Below are 23,224 nucleotides of genomic sequence, written 5' to 3'. Positions count from 1 at the left end.
AGAAACTGTACATGTTACATTTTCTGACCCATACAATTAAGTTAGATATTGTAACAAAGTATTACATCATAAGAAACCAGTAACTGAAAAATTTATGTATCCTACCCACTAAATTATCTCAAAGAGGAAAGCAGAATAAAATAACGTGTTCGTCAGAAAATAATATCTATTGGGTCATTACATAACACAAGGTAATGAATGCAGTCAAAGATGCTTTCAGAAGGAAATTTGGAGACACAAACATTTATATTACTAAACAAGGAGGAAAAATGATGAAGTCAAATCAGAAGTTAGAAAAGGAATCATAAAATAAAGACCAAGGAAAGAGGGTGAAAAATAATCATAAAACTAACGGAAGGTATCAATTAATTAAAATAAGGAAACAAAGTAGAATTGAAAAATAAATATAAGAATTGATTTATGAGGAAACTGTGGAGTCAGCATAAAAGTTTTTACATAAAAATATAAAATAATACGTAAGAATTTTTTGATATTTCGAAAATATAAAAAGATTAAAATTTTTCTGAGAATGTTTAAATTATCAAAATCATTTCAAAAATTTGTATGTACATATGCATGCATGTGAACAGACAAAAGATACAGGAAGAAATAAAAAAAAATGATTAAAGTCCAAGTAAGATGGCCAGATGATATTATGGGCGCATTTCTTATAAATGAGCTTTTTCAGAGCATGAAAAAGATAGAAATTCATTTTTAAAGACAATAAATTCAGTACATTAAAATCTAAAAGAGATAACACTAAAAAGAGAAAATTCCAGTGCATCTCAATTGTTAGTATTAATAAAAAGCATTATTATATAAAATCCAATTAAATAAACTACACCATACCATTGAAAAACAAAATGATCAACAAGTATTTAGATTATAAATATAAGGATGGTTTAATATAAAACAGTTTACTGATATTATTCATTCATAACACCAATTTGCTGAGGAAGAAAAATCAGGTGATTATTGTGATAGATTTTAAAACTTGCAAAATTCAATATAGTTTTTTATTAATGCAAGCTATTTTTATTATGTTTCAAATTTTCCTTCCATTTATTATTTTCTGTCAAATCACAGCAAAGCTCACATACATTAGTTTGAAGCATATATTTTAAGTTCAAATAATGAATTGGAATGTCTCATATCACTACTATTACTTTACATTATTTAAAAAGATTTCGGCAGTTCCACATTATTCTAAAAGTAGGCAATAACATTATTTGAAGATAATATGAACAACTACCTAGCACCCCCCAAAAATAAAATGAAATAGTCTTATACCTCACATGAGAGATGAGTTAACAAAATCAATATGGAGGGCATGACCACTGTTCACAAATATCCCATTCTCCTCTACTTCTTGGTGCATTGCTTCCTTTCTCTCTTTATGTTTGTCCTGGCCATGTAACTACTGCTGGTCATAAATTTGAGAAATGACTCATATATGTTTTTAGGTCAAAGTGGTTTTGTTTGCATGTTTGTTTATTTGTTTGTTTGAGACAGAGTCTCACTCTGTCACCCAGGCTGGAGTTCAGTGGCATGATCTTGGCTCACTGCAACCTCCACCTCCCGGGTTCAAGCAATTCTCCTGCCTCAGCCTCCGAAGTAGCTGAGATTGCAGGGCACACCACCACACTTAGCTAACTTTCGTAGTAGAGACAGGGATTTTTAGTAGAGACAGGGTTTCACTGTGTTGGCCAGGCTATTCTCGAATTCCTGGCCTCAAGGGATCTGCCTCCCAAAGTGCTGGGATTACAGGTGTGAGCCACTGTGCCCAGCCTGTTTTTAGGCCGATGTACTTTACTTGCTAATGCTTAACTCTCCAATCTGCCTTCCCTGGCTAAGGCAACTGTGAAAATATTTGCTGATCTAAGGGTAACCAAGGTAGATGTAACGTAGGTCACTGAGCTAACATGTGGTGGGTAACTTCCTCAGAGGGTTCTCCAGACCTGCAGAGGTCTTTACATGATGAAGAAACAGATGCTTATTATGTTAAACCACTACAATGTGGGGTTGTTACTGAAAAATAATCAATCCCAAATAATGCAACAAATATTAAAAAATGAAGGACTTTTCAAATAATAGATAACACAGTGGAAAAAATCTCAGGTATGTTATAATAAATCTTAAATATTTAAGCATTAACAAAAATATTCACAACTACATTAAAAACATCAAACTTCACTTAAAGCCTAAGTGCTTAATAAACAGAAAGTTATATGAATCAACAAGAAGAGATGACAATATCCTAAACCTGTCTAGCTTTTCATAAGTTCATTGATAAATTTAATCATTTCTAGTTAAAGCTCCACAGTAATTTTTTTCTAAGCTTAACAAAATCATTATAGAACACATCTGAAGAAATAAAGCGTTAAAAACAACTGAGAAATTTTTGAAAATCATGATGATGACTCGTACTATTAAATACTTGGAGAACGTTTTTGTTGTACATATGTATGACAAAAAATATATATCCAAAATTTATGTTTAAAAAAAACTCTTATGATTCGATAATAAAAAGGCAACCCAGTTTAAATGTGGATGAAAGGTTTCAATAGACATTTCATAGAAGCACATAAAATGATAGTCAATATCGGTAGTCATCCAGAAAATACAAATTAAAACCGTAATAAGCTACCACTACTCAAACACTAGAACACTTAAAATTCTAAAACACTGGCAACAGCAAGTGTTTGCGAGGATGTGGTACAAACGGAATTGGTATGTAAAATGATAAAAGCACTTGGAAAAGAGATGGCAGTAACTTAGAAAGTTAAACATATATTCTCCATATAACCCTCCAATTACAGCAATTCCAATCTCAGGTATTTAACCAAAAGAAATGAAAATATATATGCACAAAAAGACTTGTACAGGAATGTTCATGACAGCTCTAGTGATGACAGCCAAAGATAACCCAAATGTTCATCAACAAGTAAATGGATAAACAGAACGTACTTCAACCATACAATGGAATACTGCACAGCAATTAAAAGAAATAGACTACTGACAAATGCAAAAACATGGATGAATCTCAAGACCATTATGTAGAGTCCAAGACACCAGACACAAAAGAACTTACAACAAATTGGAGACGTTTGAAATGTTATGTATTCTGATTGTTTACATTAATTACAGTGCATCAAAACACTTAAAATGAATACATTTTATATGTAAATTTTACCTATAAAAAGTTGATTTTTCTAAAAATGAACCAACTAAGATGATCTTAGCTGTCTTGACATGCTATGATATATATTCAATAAATCTCCCTCCATTTTAGAAGAAAAGGACTTTCTTTTCTGGACTCATGCCTGTAATCCCAGAACTTCAGGAGGCTGAGGCTGGTGAAGTGCTTGAGGCCAAGAGTCCAAGAGCAGCCTGGGCAACATAGCAAGACGCAGTCTCTACAAAAAAAAAAAAAAAAAAAAAAAAAAATTAGCCAGGGATAGCGGTGCATGCTTATAGTTCCAATGCTCAGGAGGCTGAGGTGGGAAGATCACTTGAGCCCATGAGTTCGAGGTTACAGTGAGCTATGATGACACCATTGCACTCCAGCCCGGGCAAAAAGACCCTGTCTCTTAAAACAAAACAAAACAAACAGAAACAAAAGCAGAGTATTGAGTCAAGTGAACAAATGTCCAATGGTGGAACTTGTGAGGATAGAAGAGCAGAAATGCTTTCTTTTCTGGGCAGCTAACACCCTACCAGTAGGGGCACACTCACTGTTCCAATACAAGGAAAGCCTAGCCACTGATCTTCCATTTATTCTGTGATTTCTAATTAAGTTCGACCTTCTAACTCTGAATTGAAAGGACCAGCAAATCATTCTCACTCTGTAGCATTAGCAAAGAGAGACCTGCTTTCTGTGTCCAACTTAGCTGTTTTGAGATTGTTAAACTTTGAATTGAAATAAAACTAAATGCACGTAACAGAGAAAGAAGAACTGGAATCAGATACTAAGGAAAGAAAGAAGGAAGATTGAGGAAGGGATCCAGGAAAAGAGGGAGCGAGGAAGTGAGGGAGGGAGGAGGGAGGGAGAGAAGAACAGAGGGAGGGAGGGAAGGAAGGAGGGAGGGAGGGAAAGGAAGGAAAGAAGGAAGGAAGGAAGGAAGGAAGGAAGGAAGGAAGGAAGGAAGGAAGGAAGGAAGGAAGGAAGGAAGGAAGGAAGGAAGGAAGGAAGGAAGACCTTTGACAAATCAAAAAAGATAAGGCAGATCAAGCAGAAAGAGGACCTTTTTCTAGAACAATTCTGTTTGATTAGCTTGAGGTTACACTTACCCCTAGTTGTTTATCTGGGAACTTTTATGAGGCATCAGCCAAAGGCCAATGAGAAGAACCAGTTCTTCTATGAGATGCAAAGTTGCCAACTTTTTTTCATAAGTTTAATGTTTAAAAAGGCAGCATCAGAGAGCAGGAAGCACAGACTCTATAAAGGCAGATGATTTTAAGGTTTTCCTGACCATTTCCAACCCACTTTTCTCTCGTCAAACTTTGAGGGGATACCATTTATAGAAAAGTCTCTTTTAATAAAACAAAAATGGAATGATTTAAACATTACTTACTAGCTATAGTCAAGGCACACAGTACCTACAAGTCACATGTGTAGTCTGTGCTGACTACACTAGCAGGAATTGTTCTCCTAAACTGAGGGATATTTCCTACTAGAGCTGCTAGAAAGTCCAAAGAGGCCATAAGGAACAAGTTAAAGGAGGGGGAGGGGGATTACAGGTGAATGCTCTTGATAGACAGGTCAGAATTAAGTTTCTTGTAATAGCCAAGTACCCATTTCTGACGGCAACCCTGGATTCCGCTGCACATCAGACCAGGGCTCAGCCTGAGCCTGCAGCATCATAAAGCAAACCTGTGTATATGTCTTGAGGCAATTAGAAGATCAAACATGTGGGAGAGGTGAGGGGGCTCTGGCTGGGTCTGCAATTGAAACATAGGCCATAAAATTCTGGAAATGAAGGTTTCTCGGCTATCAAGCCAATGATTGCCACATGCCAAAACATAAACCAGATTGCATAATGAGTAGGTTTTCCATAATTTCCTCAAATTAGGTTTTTATTAATGCCTGTCAACAGCAAATGATAGGCATGTGTTGCATTAGCAGCCGCTATGGGTCATGCCAGCTCTGATATCACAGCTAATCCAAAGCTTACAGTAAGCCACGGACCCATAGGCCCTATTCGAATGAAGCCTCAAATCGTTTGTAATAAATAAGTAGTAGTCCATTTAGCATTTCACCGTTAGTGGAAAATAGTTGTTGTTGAATGTGGTTTTAAATACATTAAAATTAATTTTCATCCAAAACCAAACGTCTTCACTTTTCTCCATGGTTTGCAGACAACTTGATTTAGTGTAGGGTCTCTGGTATCTTTTTAGGATATTTCAGGGGTTCTGGTCTATTTAAGTTCCACCCTCCTTTAGCTTCTCACACATAATCATGAAAGACTTGTTGCTTCCAAAGGGGGATGCTGATGATGTGACTGATTTCAGAGACACAACCTCACGGTGGGCTTCTAGAGAGAAGAGCTAGAATTGTAATCATTTTTAAGCAAGGTATTAGTTGGACAATCAATTAGTACAGCTCATGAGTTTCATTTTAATGGAAAATACAGTAAAAGGGAGACAAAGATACTATTTTACTAAAAACGAAAACATTTTTATTAATACCATAAATTTAAGGCCCACAATGATAGGGAACATTTTTATTGATGCAACTTAGTAAAACCTAGACATCTCTTAGGGCGAGGGGTGTGAGGAAACCAGGGCTCCAGGCAAAGAAGAAGTCCAGTTGACAGGAGTGGGATCAGAAAGCCAAGCAATGAAAGAAAAACTTGGAAGCCAGAGTAAGAAAGGTGGATTTTATGGAACAGAACCCTAAGGTAAATTCCTAAGTGTCCCATATCATGGAGGTAACAGAATTTTTGGCAGATCATTTGAAAGAATGGCTTCCATGAAGGAGAAGATGGAAACAGGACATGGTAGCTGGGAAGTAAATCCAGTAATGCAGAGAAATAGAAAACAAACAAACAAAAAAACAAAAAAAAACACAAGCTAGGGTAACATATGCAAATGGGAGAAAGTATAAATCGACGTGACATTTTAAAAGGATTATGGGATGTAGTGATTAACTAAGAACAAGGAATTCTGAATTAAGATAGGTTACAATTAACTGAGATCTTGGACCTAAGAATGGAGGTAATTATGGAGTTGGCCCATTTTTTTTTCTTTTTGTAGAAATGGGAAAGGGAGATAGGATTCTCTGTGTGAAGATCTGAGGATGGCAAATTCTACTCTTGGTGGATATAATATTTTAGACCTACAGCATAGGTGGGAGGGCCGATTTGGGGATGGATGTTAAAGTCAGAAATTTATTCTACTATAAGGAAGGTCGCCCCATCGGATGTGTCTGTAATATAAATGATCCTGTTCCACTGGCCATAGCTAATTGAGTCATCTAAGGGTTTAGATTTGGGACAAGCAATTCAAGTTAATCTCTGTGGCTGGCTTCAACCGAGGATGGGTAAACTCAAAAGTTGTAAACAACTCGTAGAAACAGAGGAAGCTTATTACTAGCAAGAAGAATACCCAGAGAGGTGAAAATGAAATCGATCCTCAGAGAAGTAGTTTTCAGTTTGAGCAATTATGTGAGCCAATGAAAGAGAGAAAGAGACTGCCTTGGTTCCTGCCCTCTTTCCTACTTCCTGCATCAATCTCTTATCCCAAGTTCTATCATCTCTGTCTACATCTTTCTCCTTCTCACTTTTCTTTCTTTTTGTAGAGAGTGAGGTTTTGTTTGTTTCCATTTCTAGTAAGAAGAGATTCTTGACTGAACAAGGCTGTAGACTACCCACGGTTTGGGACGTCACCAACTTATGAATAGTGGGTAAGAAGGTTAATAATTCTAGAAAGATAATGGGAAGGCACACAAGAAAACAGATAAGTATTCAAGGTTAGCAAAGAACTGGAAAGAAAATGAGATTTCTCCATCAAAGAAAAATCCTCAAAAGGCTCTATTGGCTTGCCAGACAGATTCCATCTCTTTCTCAGCCAATGTCTGTATGTCCCAGTATTATTCAGGAAAATAGTTATCTAGTAGGTCCCTATTTCCCTCTATCCCCTATTGCCTTCCATATTGCTGGTCATGGCCACAACTTTATTAACAACCCTTCAGGCAGATCAAGGTAGAGACAGGAAATCGGTCAGACCCTTCAAAACTTGGCAGGGCAAGATATTGAAATGATTGGCTAACAAAATTATTTATTCACTCTTTCGTTATTTTCCAGTAATACAGAAAATCATGAGTTGGCTCTAATAGACTTGACAACATCATTCAAAATATATAGAAAACCATATTTGTATGCATTAAATAGCTTGGATTCAATGCCAAATTTAATTTTTCCACACTGAATGATGCTGGCATATTTTCAACTCCCAATTATTCATATAAGCACATTCTTACTGCACTTTAAAGAAGAAAAAAATGCAAAACTCTCTGAAGGCAGGATTGGGTCATCTTAATAGATCCAAGATATTGATCATTTAAGTGCTCAACAAGCAGCTGCTAAATTGAAAGGCAAATACTAATGTTCCTCATTTCACCAAACTGCCACTACTTTATATCTTCCCAACATTTTAAAAGTATTTTTAAATGCTTATTCCAAAGGTGGATGCCTCAAAATTAGATTTCAAGCACTGTAAGTACATGTAGAAATACATCATCCAAATTAATTCCTACCTATTTTTTAAAAAAAAACTTTTTCTGAAAACCTTAGAATTTTTGCAATGTTAAGCAAGTATTTAAAACAATGGTTAGCTTTATGTTCATGACCACAGCTCTTGTAACTGATGAAACTGATCCAATTTGCTAACAAGTAAGTGAACTTGGAGAGAGGGGAGGGAGATGATAGGTAGTAAGTTTTTAAGTGCCTAGAAGAAAATAGAGTCACTTTTTAAACAGAATTTCTTTTTAAATGAGCAAAACCTATATGGTATTTAGATGAAATAACAAATTAGGATTGAAATACAGGTAGTTTACAATGTTTGAGGGAATAAGTAAATTTACAAAGTACAAAGCCTTTTTACGTATTAGAAGCCGTTAACTTGAAAAGCCTTAAGAAACACTGAAATAATCATTGCATCTTCATGGAGAAATAAGGAAATAAGTTTCCCAGAATCCTCAATCCTTTCAAAATTCCTTTGCATTTTTCCAAAGGAAAGTTTAAAAGTGAGATCTTGATCTGAGCTTCACACTTCTATAACACATCACCTCTTGCCCTCGTGTCTCATGACAATCACTGATGGCCACAAGAAGTTTAATCTGGTAACTAAATGGTGAATGTTGATCTACTGTGAAGTAGACTGGGCAATGTTTTAATAAAAATAGTTAAATGCCAAGGTTTTGAGTGATCACACATGCACAAGAACTGAAAGAAGCCTCTTCTTATAACACCATCATTCTGTCTGGGTTCCATGAGGACATGTGTTCTTATATGAGAGGCATGTATTTGTGTGGCAACACAGCCATCTTCCAGGAACTACCCTTCCTAAGCACCCGTAGGAGAATGTAACTTACTTATCCATTACTGCCAAAAAGAAACCTCATCAGAGAGACTCAAGAATTTCCTCTGGAGAATATTGTATTGTAACTTGACTCCATTGAGCCCCATGCGTAGGACAGAAGACCCTTGAACAAACTGGGAGCCAGGTTGTTAAACAGTCACTGTTATCTGCAAACAATCATTTACTAAGTAGATTTTATTTTGTATATTATTCCACCCCCGTCGTCTGGAATAATATATTGTTTATTTTGACACAGGACAGTATGGATGAATATCTCATCACAACAAGCTTTGGAATGAACTTTTTTTTTTAAGTTCTAACTCTTCCTTGTGTCTGGGGACATGCAGGAAATGTATACTTTATCTCTGATGCTCATATTAACCATGAAAGGGAGTGGCATTGCCCTAATTCATAATAGGAAATTGACATTAAGATAAATTAACTAGACCAATATCACTCAGCCAGAAAACAGCCAAATTAGGGTTAGGGCCCCATCTGTGATAAAAGCTGATGTATTTCCACTACCTGACGCCACCTTCCAAATGTGACCAGGATGTACTTCCCTACAACAAATTCATCTGAGCGAATCATGGAATTTTAAAGGTGTTGGAGAGTTTAGGGATCATCTCATCATCCTCTTTGATGAATCAAATTGTCTTCAAACTTGAGTCCTGAACCAAATTTGTGAGCATGACAAATCTAGTCCCTATCCAGTGTCCCCAGTCTGTGAGTGACATCACCATCCACTGGGTAATTCCAGCCAGAAACTGAGGGACATGTTCTCGAATCTTAAACCAGACCCATCACCATATGCTGTCAAGTGTCTCTTAAGCATCTCTTCATTCTGCTCACCTACTTTTGCTCATCCTCCCCACCAGGCTGTCAGGCAGGTAATGCCCAACCTCTCTTGACTGGTTTACTACCTTAGCTGCCCGCTGCTTGACCCATTCCCACTCTTGGTCTTTTCCACCAAGTTCTTGACAAATCTTTTGCCAACCCAAATCTGATCACGCCGCATCCCCTTACCACATGCCTCCCTCTGCAGCCTTCTGTCACTGCCACCTGCCATTGCTCCTTCCTTATGCACCCTCCAGTCCTGTGCACTTCTTAAGGACATCAGTGTCATTAAGATTCCTTACACTGATGAGACTTGCCTTCCCTGCACATTCCCTTTGCTCTGTTTGGACATTAAATTATCACATCTCAGCTCAAGCCACAGCTCTCCCTCTTTTTTGCTCACTTTTGAATCCCCAAAACCTATCACAGTTTATGCTATATGGTGGCTAGGTTCCATAAATATTTATTGAATAAATCTTCCTCTATAGATAAAAAAAAAAAAAAAATGGGTCCTTCAAGGATAAGTAAATGTCTCAAGACATCAGCTGGTTAGGAACAGAATTGGCACAGAAACCCACACCTCCTCACTCCAAGTTAAGTGCCCCTTCCCCTTGGTGCCCCATCCACTCTTGCCAACAGACACGCCTCTGCCCTGCCCCTGTTTCCCACGTGCCTCATGGCCCACTGAAGCATGCATATTCACAAACTATATTTAGAAGGCACAGCACAGCCAACTCTTCACAGAGCAAAGATGCCACAGACTAGAAGACTCCATCCTCAAAGTCACAAGTACAATCAACAACTCCGACTTCAAAAAATGAGTCCTCAATAACCCCCTGATCCAGACTTTCCTTCATCTTGGCAGGAGGAGGAGCTCACCAACCTGCCACCATCCAATCAATTATTGGGTTCAGCAGGAAGGGAGATGATAAGTGTGTCCTTCTCACACACAAGGGAAATTGAAATTAATCTAATTAGAGTGAAGGAGCACTTCAATGCCTTAGTGATCAGTACTAGATGCAGAGATGAAAGATGGAAATACAGATGAAAATTGATGGTTCTTTTCTGTGTAGTTTCAGGTTGGAGGTAATTTTCGAAGACTTGTTTTGCCGTTAAGATTCCTTACACTGATGAGACCCAACTGCTTAACTCTTTAAGCACTTCCAGAGAAACTCGCGAATGCACACGCATGCACACACACACACACAAACACACAGGCACACACATGACTACATAATAGGTAGATAAAGCTTACGAAAGTTGCAAATATAGCAGTTTTAGATTCTATATTTCTTCTTTAGCATTGTGACTGTAGAAGAAGTGATTTTTTTTTTCACTGTAAAATTTTTAACCAGGATGACCAAGATCAATTTATTTGGTGGCTTGTGATGAATACTTGGAGTTACACAGATACTGTTTCTGTGAGAAGATTACCCTTCTCAATGAATTTCCAGTACCTAGGTGTGGTTTATGGATCTCCCATCGATGTATCAAAAATGTGATGTGCATTTGGCTTCTGTTTCTAATTAATGTGACACTTTCAAATATTTCAGAAGGAAGCTATCAAGACATTATTAAGAAATGGTGACGGTGTTTCAGACAACTGAAGTGAAACTCTGGAGAGAAAATGCCAGCCACTGTTTAATAATAGTTTGTCTAATGAAATATTCATATTATCGTATATTTCCCATCATAGAGGATAGATCTTAATGTCATTTTAATATTTTTCCTACTAAAATAAAATTTTAATTAAGGCTAAAGATATATTGCCTAAGGTAAGCTAAACTGTTTAAAATTATTAACTGCTTGAATACTTGTTGCTATACTACAAGCTGCCATAAAAGAAAAGAAATTAAGTACTCGAGGGATTAACGCAATTTTGAAAGCTGCACCCCCTCCTCCCTTCTTCTTTTAGATAAGCCGAACTGAACCATAACTGTTTTTCTCCACTCAGCCAGACTCCAGCTTTGTGGCTTTTTTAATAACCTGGCTTTTCAAGGCCCTGCTCCAGAGAGCTTTTTCATTTCTGCCGCACTACCTACAAGCAAATTTCTTCCAGTTGCTCAACAGTCGAATGCCTCCCTTTCTTCGTTGCTGAAGCATTTCATTGCAGTTTCATTGACAGGGTGGTGTTCTGTTACAGTGGAATCAATAGCTCAGCGCTTCCCAGCACACCGATTAGCTTGTCAGTCAGGGCCTGGGGGAGGTAGTGTAAATCCCAGAATACCAGGGGCCAGGGGTTTGAAAACGGAGGAATGCACACAGGCCCCGTGGTTGTCTACCACCTGTTGCTCTGCAACATGTGCAAAGTGAATTAACTTTTTTGCTGCAACATGCCTTAAAGGTCAACTGCAATGGAAGCCTTAAGCTTTTCGAATATTTTAACTCATTACAAAAAATCCACCCCTCCTGATTTGTTACTGGTTCTGCAACAAAAAAGGGAATTGATTCTTTGAGAGGCTAAGTTTGACAAACAGGTTGTCGAATGTGGGGGCTTAGTCTAATCTGGAAGGGCATGGAGGGGAGGGCAACTGGTTTCTTATTTTATTTTTCAAAGTAAATGGTCTGCCTGCTTCTTGATTACACATTAATGGAAAACAGTTTCCACAGTTCATGTGAGCATGCTGTGGCTTTCCGTGTGGGGTGTGTGTAAGTGTGTGTGAGTGTTTCTTTCTCGAACTTCTAATAAGACTTTTTTTGAAAACTGGGGAGTCATTAGTTTGTTTTGTTTTTGTTTTTTCTTGTCCACATGTTGGACAAACAAGATAATAAAAGAGTAAACAAAGAAATGCAAGACTCATCAGAAGTTATTATGCATAACTTCTTGGACCACACAACAAAAAGAGGTGTATTTGAGTTAATAGGGGATTAAATGATTATTGTCTATTAGGAGATAATTACAAAGAGATGTGACTTCAATATACTAAAAAGAAAAGTCTTCCAGTTTCACCGTGTAATGCTGTGAAATCAACCACTTCAAGTGTCAATGATGCTTCCAGTCAACCTCAGGAAATCTTTTTACAGATATTTATTATCCAATGCCAGGTCACCCTAGACCACAAAAGGAAATTCTGTGCTTAGTACATCAAGGCACTATGGGCTGAGAAAGGTTTGCTTTCAGCACTTGCAGTTTTCTCACGAAACCGCCTTTAAACTCACCACAAACCACAATGTAAACCAGTGCACTTCAGATATGACTTGTTAACCTAATTCCACCAAATTAATTCACCCATTTTTAAAAGCATTTCTAATGATGCAAACAAAAGCTCCAAAGCCATGACAACACCCATTTGAATTCAAAGCTTAGCAGAGAAAATATTAATCTTTTGGAAAAAAAAAATACACAGAAGGAAAGCATTGAATTCTACAGTGGCCAATGTAACTCTACCCCCAGTTAGAGTTATTTAACTAAATTTTATCTGAGAAATAAATGTGTCCATTTCAGAACAAAGAAGGTATGTAGCACCCCCCAACTTTATTTCCCTGAGGGGGAAAACAAATGTGTATTCTAACTTAAAGTGTCTAGTTGCTTGTCTTTCTAATTCTGTATGTGCAGTTTCCAGAAAAATATTATACAGAAGTTTAATTCTTATACGCTTTTAAGAATGTGAATATGTCCTTCTGTTATTTCCACCCTTAGTTTTGTCAGTATGTTTAATGCCATGGGTATCTATTGCCCACCAACAGCACCCACGCCCTTGTAGCTAGCAATAGAGGGTGTCGTGATATAGTGCAAAGAAAATCAAGTCCATGGCCCCTGGACTCCAGTCCTCTGATTCAGCAACACACCAAGTTGTGTATAGCTTAGGAAGAGAAACTCATTGCCAGTAGTTAGTAAACATGACCACTCCAATAACATAACTTGGTATTGCACAGCTCAAAAACATACAAAAATATACCTTCTTCTCCACAAGCTTACTTTCTAACTTTGCACACCCTTCCAGAAAAGGATTTGGTTATTTTAAATCAAGCACAGCTTCACACTTTTGCAGAATCACAACCACGGGAGACCTGAGTGTTGTTTCTCCTGGTAATGTCCAACTATTGTTAATAGCTGCTTTTTCTCCAATCCCGCAGCTACTTTTAGCAAATGAATTCAGGACCTGATACTAGTAACTCCTTAAAACTCTGCCATGAGGAAAAGAAAATGAAGAGAGATACACATAAAGAAAAATGAGTCATGATGCCATTGTGATTCCATCTCAGAATTTTCTCTAGCAGTTCGCAGATCCACCCACGATACCCTGTGGGTTTCAAAGTGGACATGTGACAGGCATTATGTAGACAGATACAGGATAAGATAGATGTGAGAGCTGAAACCATGTTTACAAGAAATGGGGAAACAACATTTTCCATGTCTTTACCAACATTCTGTTAAAATTTGTGTTTTCAGTTAAAAGTGTCTAGCTGCGTATACTGTCTTTATAGTCACTACGGCTCTGTGTGAGTGTAACTTAGCTTTATTTCACAAGTATGTGTGAATAGCTGCTCCTATCATCTCCTAACAGGGGCCTAGAGTCAGCTCCCACAGAGTAAGAATCCTCTGCAGTCACGGCGTCTTATTAAGCCCATACATGATGATACCTCACTGGAACATTCCAAGCGATGTTTTAACTCCTCCCTGCTGCCCAGCACCTGCTTCCTATGCACCCGAGCCAAAGGTTGCTGCGGTCCCCATGCTCACAGTGGCCCATCCTGTGCCTGCCCACACACAAAATTACGTTCATTTGCAGACAAGCAGACTTCTCTGGTGAATATCCAGATGGGCCCCTCAAGATCAAATAAACTCACACTAAGCTTTGAAAGAAAGGTTCTACTGATGCTGCTATCATCTAAACTTCTGACACTGTTTGAAAGAAGCAAAACAAGATGGTTCTATAGGGAACTTTCTTCCCCCGACCTGACAGGCATGGTCAAGTTGTCTATTTTGCTTACTTTAAAGAATATTACATTTGAAATCTGTATTATTATTATTACTTATTGTTCAAAGTATACTGACATTGCATACATTTTGGAAATAATAATAATTGTTTCTCTGACCTTGGGCCCAACTGGCCATTTTAAATAGGAGTGGCTACAAATAGATACATCTGGAACATATAGACATTCTCCAATACTTGCTTGGTTACATGACTTATACCATTGCATAAGATATTAGAGAAATGAGGTGATTAGAATCAATCACCCCTGTTGGATGGGATTAAAATCGCATCTAGCTCTTTACCACTGGAAACCTTGCCATACCAGGGACATTCCAGGCTCAAGTAATCTGCAGAAAACCTATTACAGTGTCTATTACATTATATTTTTATTTTACTCTATTATATTCTCAAAAAGAGTTAACCTGAGTTATAGCTCTAACACACCAAGATAACATGAAAATTAGAATAAATAGGCAAAGAGAACAAGTGAGAAAGTCAAGAGGGAAGTCAAATGTGTCTGGGCGTCAGGTAGATGGTACAATTTGGAAGTCAGGTCAGGTGACTACAAAGTTCTCTCAACTGCCACCTGCAAAGGTCCGAGGGTGACCTTGTCAGCAAATTCAGACAAGGAATAAATAACCAATCATTTGGGAGAGTGTAGCAGACACACGAGATGAAAATTTATTTTGCCACTCCAGATCCATAGGAAAATAAAGTGGGCAGTACTTTTCTTTCTTCTGTTGAAGCTGATGTTTAAAAACATGCTAATTAAATCAGATTATATATAAATTATATTAATTCAATTATCTGAATGACTTAAGGCTGAATTAATCTTAACTTCAATATTATAATCGGCTTTACGTTAAGCATTGCAAAAGTGAATTTCCCATCCTGTGTAACTTTCTTCTTTTCATTAACATATTTTCAGAACATTTGCTTTATATTACAGTTTGTCAGGAATATACATCTGCATAATAAACAGAATTCTACACGCTCTATTCAGTCAAGTAACAATTTCTTAATTCTTAAGGAATCTTCTCCAAGTTCTTCCAATGGATCATACACACTCACTTTCCACCTCCATGGGCAAAACACAACTTGCTTCACATTTTATTATTTTGTTTAGTCATCTGTCATCTGGTCAAAAAGAGAGAGAGAGAAAGAGAGCAGGAGCAACAAGGAAGAGGACTGGAAAGGATGGGAAGAAGAATGAAGTTTTTTGAGAGTGACAAACTTCACATGGTTATTCATAGTATTTATTGGCCCACACACCTTCAGAATTTTTTCTTTTAAATATCAAACATTCTCATAAATGCCTAAAGCAACTCACTCTAATATCAGTTGTATGATGATTAAGAAGGAGCAAAAATTTGGGGGTCATGGGGACCGAGTGTTAAATTTTAACCTTGCTACTTAGTAAATCTGCCTTGAGACCTGAGGTGTGCTACTTACTCCCATTTGACTTCAATTATGCCTCAACCATTGAACAGAGACAACAGTATCAACTTCCAGGGTTATTATTAGAATTAGAAATAATATAATAAGCACCTATAGTCATTGACTGGAACATGTTAGGCACTCAGTAAAAAGTAGATGATGTTAAATTTCCTGTTCAGAAATAAATGGTATTACATTCCCAGAATTAAACTGCAGTATAAAAACGTATAAATTAATTTGCTAATTCCCATGATATTTAGAAATTGTTTATTGAGTCCCAATGCCTTTAAAGATGGTCCTGTACAAACAGGGGAACAACAGACACTGGCGTCTCTCAGAGGGTGGAGGGTGGAAGGAGAAAGATAATCAGGAAAAATAATTAATAAGTATTATGCTTAATGCCGGGGTGACAAAATAACCTGTATGACAAACCCCCATGACACAAATGTACCTGTATAACAAACCTGCACACGTGCCCTTGAACTTAAAATAAAAGGTGAAATAAATAAAGATGGTTTTAGGAACAGTATCTTAAGAACACTAGAGAGTCATATTATCTAGGTCTTATCAGGGGACCCAGGTGGGACCACCAGGTTGTCAGTCCAAGGAGACTAGCATGTGCAGGGAGAGGCAAGATGTTGTTAAAGTACTTCTTATTGAGTGTACACCTCAAAAACACCAGGCCAAATGATGTATATGCATTACCTAATTTAATACAACACATCTAGAAGGCAAGCACTATGGAGATAGCCACTTTAGAGCTGAGAAAGCTGAGAAAGCTGAGATACTGGGTTCTCCAAGGTCTCACAACCGGAAAGTGAAGTTGATGCTGTGATTCAAATCATCACAGTCCAACTCTGGGGCACATGCTGCTAGCTTCTGTGGCAGGATAAATATAAGGAGCAGAACTACAAATCAAGCCTGTGATGTAACAGGTATAATATTGATTGGGCACATGGAAGAAGAGATAACGCAGAAATTTCAGCTACATAAGTCAAGAAACAGCAAGGCACTAGCAGGTAGAACCAGGCAGCTCAAGAGTTCACTCCATGGACACTGGCACCTGGCAGGATGGTGCTGTTTGTTTCAGGACCACGGGCAACCTCTCAAAGGGACCAAGCTGGGCTAGAAAAATTGGCACATTCTAAATGTAATTTACAATCTATGTTCTTGAAACTGAAGAACACTTTCTCAAAAAGAAAACTTTAACATAGATCATACAAATGGCCAACGAGCATATAAAGAGATGCTTAATACAATTAACCATTAAGGAAATGCAAATCAAAACCACAATGAGATTGTTCACACACACTTAGATAACTACCCAAATAATAGACAATAGCAAGTGTTGGAAAGGATGTGGAGAAATTGGAACCCTAGGACATTGCTAGCAGGAATGTGAAATGGTGCAGCCACCATGGAAAGCAATTTGATAGTTCCCCAATGAGTTCAATAGAGAATTTCCATATGACCTAGGAACTCTACTCCTGGGTATATTCCCCAAGGAACTGGAAACCGGTGTTGAAATAAAAACATTCACACAAATGCTCATATTAGCACTATTCACAGTAGCAAAATAATAAGAACAACTCAAATATTCATCCACTCATGAAGGAATTATTTAATATGTGACATATGCATGGAAAGGAATACTATTCAACCATAAAGAGGGATGAAATTTTGATACATGCTACAAGGTGAATGAACTTCGATTGAAAACATTTATTGTAAGTAGAAGCAGTGAGACATAGAAGGCTATGTATATGGCATAATTCCATTTATATGAAATATAAAAACCAGAGTTGGCAAATCCATACAGACAGAAAGCAGATTAGTGGTTGCCATGGGCTGGTGGAAGTGGGAAAATGAAGAGTAACTGTTTAATGGGTATGGGGTTTCCTTTTGGGGTGGTGAAAATGTTGTAGTGGTGATGGTTGCATCACAACATGGTAAATGCAGTTAGTGTCATGAATAGTAAATTTTATGTTATATGTGTTTTACCACAATTTTAAAAAAGAAAAAGAAAACCTTTATGGAAGCTCTGTGTGGAAAACAGATAAAAGCAGGGTAGCGCTGGTGAAATCTGGCATCGACAGGAACCCTGGAGCCATTCTTCTTCCAGCTTCCCTGAACACACTGTCGTTAGAACAGAGAAAGCCAAGTTTACTTATCTAACCCATAACATGCAGCTCTGAAGAAGAGCAGAACTGAAATTTTGCTGCTGTCACATGGAAGTGCCAGCTACTCTTTGAACCAAATGCTAAGGGAAAGTTTTCAAAAGTTCAAATTTATAGAATCCACACTAGGAATTTTAATTTTCATGGAAAAACGAAAAACAAGCCTCTCAAAAACAAACGAAGCCTATGGGAATGTTTCCAGTAATTTTTAAGTATTTGCTGATAGAAAACATAAGCCAAACTTTCCCCTGTTGCTTCTCATGGAAAAAAAAAAAGCCAAAAAAAAGGGTCTTACTTTGTAGCATACGTTGCCATTTCTCATCAATTTTGCAAAGCCAAGTTCTACCTTTTCATTTAATTTTGGGGATGTGTCTCTCAACCAAAATTTAACTTTTCAAGGTGCTTCGTTCATTGCTTTAAAAGTTCCTTCAGGTGGTGGTGTCATCTTTTTGTCCACTTACTTGTTGGGAAGCCGTTCACTGGTGTCCTAAGCCAGGATTCAGCATTACTCTCAGCCTTGCAAATGAATTAGTGGGTGACCATCTTGCTATTGCTATTTTAGAAACAGACTTGAACATGCTCACCTCTTTCAGTCCTAATCTCTTCTTTCCTTCCTCCCAATTCACAGTTGCCTGCAACTGGTTCCAAGGGTCCATGTGTGGGCATCTCGACCGAGGGAGGGAGGCATGGGGTGAGGTCCTTTCTTCCTCTTTAAGGAGTGGATTTTCTCAAGAGCAACATGGGAAGTTCTAAATTAATGTTGAAGCTGAGCTTTCTTGCCACTGTTTGTGTGTGGCACAGGAAACAGGCTCTCCACATGATGGTAAGAAGCCTTAAACCCAGATTACGGCACCTTTCTCTCTGGAGTGCTCTTTTTGGGTAGAGGGTAAAAGGTCATCCTCTCAGAGTGGATAGTTGTTCTCAGCCAATTACATGATCTCCGTGGATTCTACAAAAGGGATCTTTGAAACTGCATCAAAAGATTTTATGCAACTGATTTACAAAAAGCACAATTAAGTAGATGGAAGCATCATTCAAGACCATCTGGTGGAAGAGGTAGCATATTTAAAATTCTAGTATAATTATTAGCTGCAAAAAAGACTGTTTTAATTGTAAGTGATGAGCTATCCATTATCTGTCATACTCTAGTAGACTACATATCTCCATTTATTCCATCAAGGTCCCAAAATAAAAAGATGCAAGCATGGTACCATTGGAATGCTAGAACTCAAGAAATCTACATATAGAGACGAAGCTCAGGAGAGAAGCTATGGATGGCCTTGAACTCCCAATTATAAATCTTTATTTTCTCTGTTTCACTGGAAGCATTAAAACTGCTTAAATGGAAAAGAAATCAGATTTATATTCTTTTTCTTTTTCTTTTCTCTGGGCGTCATTCAAACCAAGGACAGTGCCTTGCCGGGATTTTTCTCATCCTTGAAGGGCAATTGTCAAGCATAAGTCTCCAGCGTAAGAAGGTGTTGAGTCAGTGTGTTTCTGTGTCAAGGACTGCAGACCCAATTGCACTTCCAAAATGCCCTCCTTTGGCTTTAATATAATCAGAGGTGATTTAGGTCAACACTTGTGCCATGATGAATACGTTTATCCGCAACTAGTACTTGGTTACCCCGAGGTTGTTTAGAGTATTACATACAGTTTTTAACAGATCCCTGCTCTTTTTTTCTACATGGAAATAATAATCTTGTTGAGAGAGAAACCATTTTGACAAACAGAGCTGGAAAATTGGAAATAGACATTCATTTTTGGAAATATATTCACTCTATCACCTTTGTTATCTTATCACATATGAAAGCAATCACTTTCTTCTAAAACATGCCCTAGCAACTGTTAAGAAATTCTGAATCATATTAAAGCAATGCATTCCTATTCTCTAGATTTAGCTCTGGAAGTTAGCAAGTTTATTTTATTTTTTTATTTTATTTTATTTTATTTTATTTTAGACGAAGTCTTGCTCTGTCACCCAGGCTGGAGTGCAATGGCACAATCTCTGCTCACTGCAATCTCCGCCTCCCAGGTTCAAGCAATTCTCCTGTCTCAACCTCCCGAGTAGCTGGGATTACAGGCATGCACCACCACACCCACCTAATTATTATTATTATTATTATTATTATTATTGTATTTTTAGTAGAGACAGTTTTCACCACATCTCCAATGGCCAGGCTGGTCTCGAACTCCTGACCTCAAGTGATCCGCCCACCTCGGCCTCACAAGTAAGCAAGTTTAGACTATTATGCTACAAAATTGGGGTCCAAATAATCATTCATTTGGTTTACACATGTTGATTGAGAACTTATTTTAAGGTTTCAGTCACCCCAGTGAACCAGAGCAATGAGGAATTGGCCTAGAAGAAGCCATAAGGTAGAATCATAAAGTACAAACAGCAGAAGACTTCAACAACAGAAGAGGATAAAAATAAAAGGATTTAAGTTCTTCACATATTTTCAATTTAAACATCCAAAAGAGGTCAAATTATACCTATGGGTTTAAAAAACAGTATTTTAATGGGAAATTTCCAAGGGAGAGCCCTATGCATCTAATGTCACCCCAAACACAGAAAGGCAGATAAATGGAGCTGGGAGGGTAGGAACAGAAACGGTCTCATACCTCCTTGTAAGCACAGCTCTTAAACAAATCAAAGTACACTAAAGTATCACTTCAGAAAACAGAGATGTAGTATGTCTACTAATCGTTTTTTTAAATGAGGTGGCCTGAGGACCTACACTTATTCCTTCCAAAGAAGCCACAAAAAGGCAAAATCCTTGATCCTGTTCTGATTATGGAATGTTTGCTCTGAAAACTTTTAGAAATAACTTGCTCACTTTATTCCTCACCTAAATCTTCAAGAACACAGGTATTTGAGAAAAAAAAAAAAAAAACTCAGTGATTTTCATACAGTATGAGCAAATTTTTCATACACCACATGAAAACACAAAGAACAACAATAAGTGTGTTCATGCATTCCAAGTCTTTGCTGATTCAGTGCCCAGCTTGTGCTAGGTGTGGGTCTAGGCCCACGAATTAAGCCTTGGACCGAGCCCTGCATGGAATGTGGCAGGCCCAGGGAATATCCAAGGAAGAACATTTTGAAAAAAGGGGACACTACAGGCAATGACTCTGCTCATTCATCCAAGCAGGAGGGTGAAAAGCAAGTTTGAGTAACAGAAAGATGGCAGGGCCACAGCAGAGTGAGCAAGGTAGGGGGGTGAGGAAAGGCTCCCAGAAAGTGAAAGGAAACTGAGTCAGAGCCAAGCATGAAAAACATTATGATGCTAATGGAAAGATTTGTTTGTAAAAATTCCTTTTTCTAAGTGAGATGAGAACCTTGAGCAAGGTGAGAACGAGGAGGGGTTTTAGTAACAGAGCAACTGAATTCCAGAACAAATACTTAGGAAGGATTGCAGGGTTCCAAGTGAGATGGGGGTGGTGGACTGGACCAGAATCACAAGGAAATTCCTCCAAAAGGCCTGCAGCTTCTTCCTTCTCCACTAAATGGTCTTGAAGTGAATAAAAAGAATTGCACAGGGCTAATGTGAAACTGTGGTATTTTGGAATTCAGTGCCATCTGCACAAAATCCCAGCCAAAGGGGCTCCCCACTGTCCCACCCCAGTTCAATGACCCCACACATAACTGGGAAAGTGGGCAAACAGCTTGGCTCCAATTTCCTTATGTAGGAAGATTAATATTACATGAGTCAATGAATCTTCACTTCTCAAATTTGCCACAAATGAAAGAACTTCCTCTGCCCCCTCAAAACATCTGGATGCTGCCTGCCAGGGCCTCAAATCCAAGTGAAAACATCTGGGTGTCAGTGAAGAGGTAGAACTGGGTGGCATCTAAATAGGATTTTGAAAAGTTGCTTGAATAACAGCATTTTTTATTGTTGTTTTTAAGTTTAGCCCTGTACTATGTAAATCTACAGTGTCCTTAGATGTGCTTGTTTATGTTTTCACTCATCAGCACTGCCCACATTATGGGAAAGACATAGGACTTGATGATAAAGAAATGTAGCTACGTATCTAAGCATGCCTTTCCCAGTTCATCCTCCTGTTAACTACTGAACATGCAGCTCTTTTTGTTCTTTCCGCTTCGGGTAGTCAGGTTCCTCTCTGTGACTCTGGAAATCTGGAATCCGTGGGCAATTCTGGCCCTAGCCACTTGGAACTCCCACTCTGCATGCTTTTTGTATGACTGCCTTTCACTCAGGAGGTTCGAAAAATAGAAGCAGTATGCATGCGGGAGAAATGTGTACATTAGTCATTTTATTCAGTGCATACTATGTTGTCATCGCTGTCAAACATAATAAAAGTGCAGCTAAAACACTTAACCACATATTGATCTGCTCCCACGTCTCCTGTAGTGAGCTTAGAGTAACAGAGCCCCCTCCTTATTCCCCCCACGCTTTAATGCACAGGGTAGTGAGCTTCCTGTAACTGTTTATTTTGGAAACAGTTGAGGAAGCATCGACCTCAAACTTTCCCATTGTTCAGCTATTGCCATATAATCCCTTGTATGAACTGAAATTTCTTACAAGAAACGTTAAGATGAGCTTGGGTGGCTTGGTTCAAGTCTGGTTTGTTATTAGTAGGATTCTTCTTATTATTATTAGCATTATGAGTTTTGGTCATAAGTATATTTTTTCTCTTTTAGACTATAAACTTTCAGCTCTTATTACTAGTAACTGGAATGAGAGCCACCATACTCTGAATGCTCACTACATTATAAAAACACTAGGCTGAGGATTTCCATATATGCTTGTTTAAATGTGTGTCACATACCACCTCTAAGGAAATATTATCTGTATTGTACAGAGAAGGAAGCTGAGGCTCAGATGAGAAAGAAAGAGAGGGAAAGTGACTGGCCCACAATCACAGAGAAAACATAAATCCATGACTGATTAATTCTGAAGCTCATACTCTTAACCAGTTTACTAGGTTGCAAGTTCATGTCTAGAATAGGGAAGACATCTTCCTGCTGGATTGATATGTATGTTTGAAAGCAAAGCTAAGGAATCTTCACTGTGACCTACAGTCACAATCTGGAAATCGGGACTCAAATTCCCAGCCTCCCTTGCATCTTCCCAACGTGCCACCTGCAGGATACACACCGTGAAAACTGGTTTCAGACACCTGGTGGAGTTTCCATTTTGCTGGTAGGGGTAGCCATATAAGCCACCAGCTTTGGGTTGCAAAGTTGAGTTCTCCAGGCATGCTTGACTTCCATCAGTGCAGAGAGCAGCAGTGACTGTAGAA

This window comes from Chlorocebus sabaeus, chromosome 29, assembly GCF_047675955.1.
Source record: "Chlorocebus sabaeus isolate Y175 chromosome 29, mChlSab1.0.hap1, whole genome shotgun sequence".
Taxonomy (NCBI): domain Eukaryota; kingdom Metazoa; phylum Chordata; class Mammalia; order Primates; family Cercopithecidae; genus Chlorocebus; species Chlorocebus sabaeus.
Note: the sequence above shows the minus strand (reverse complement) of the source record.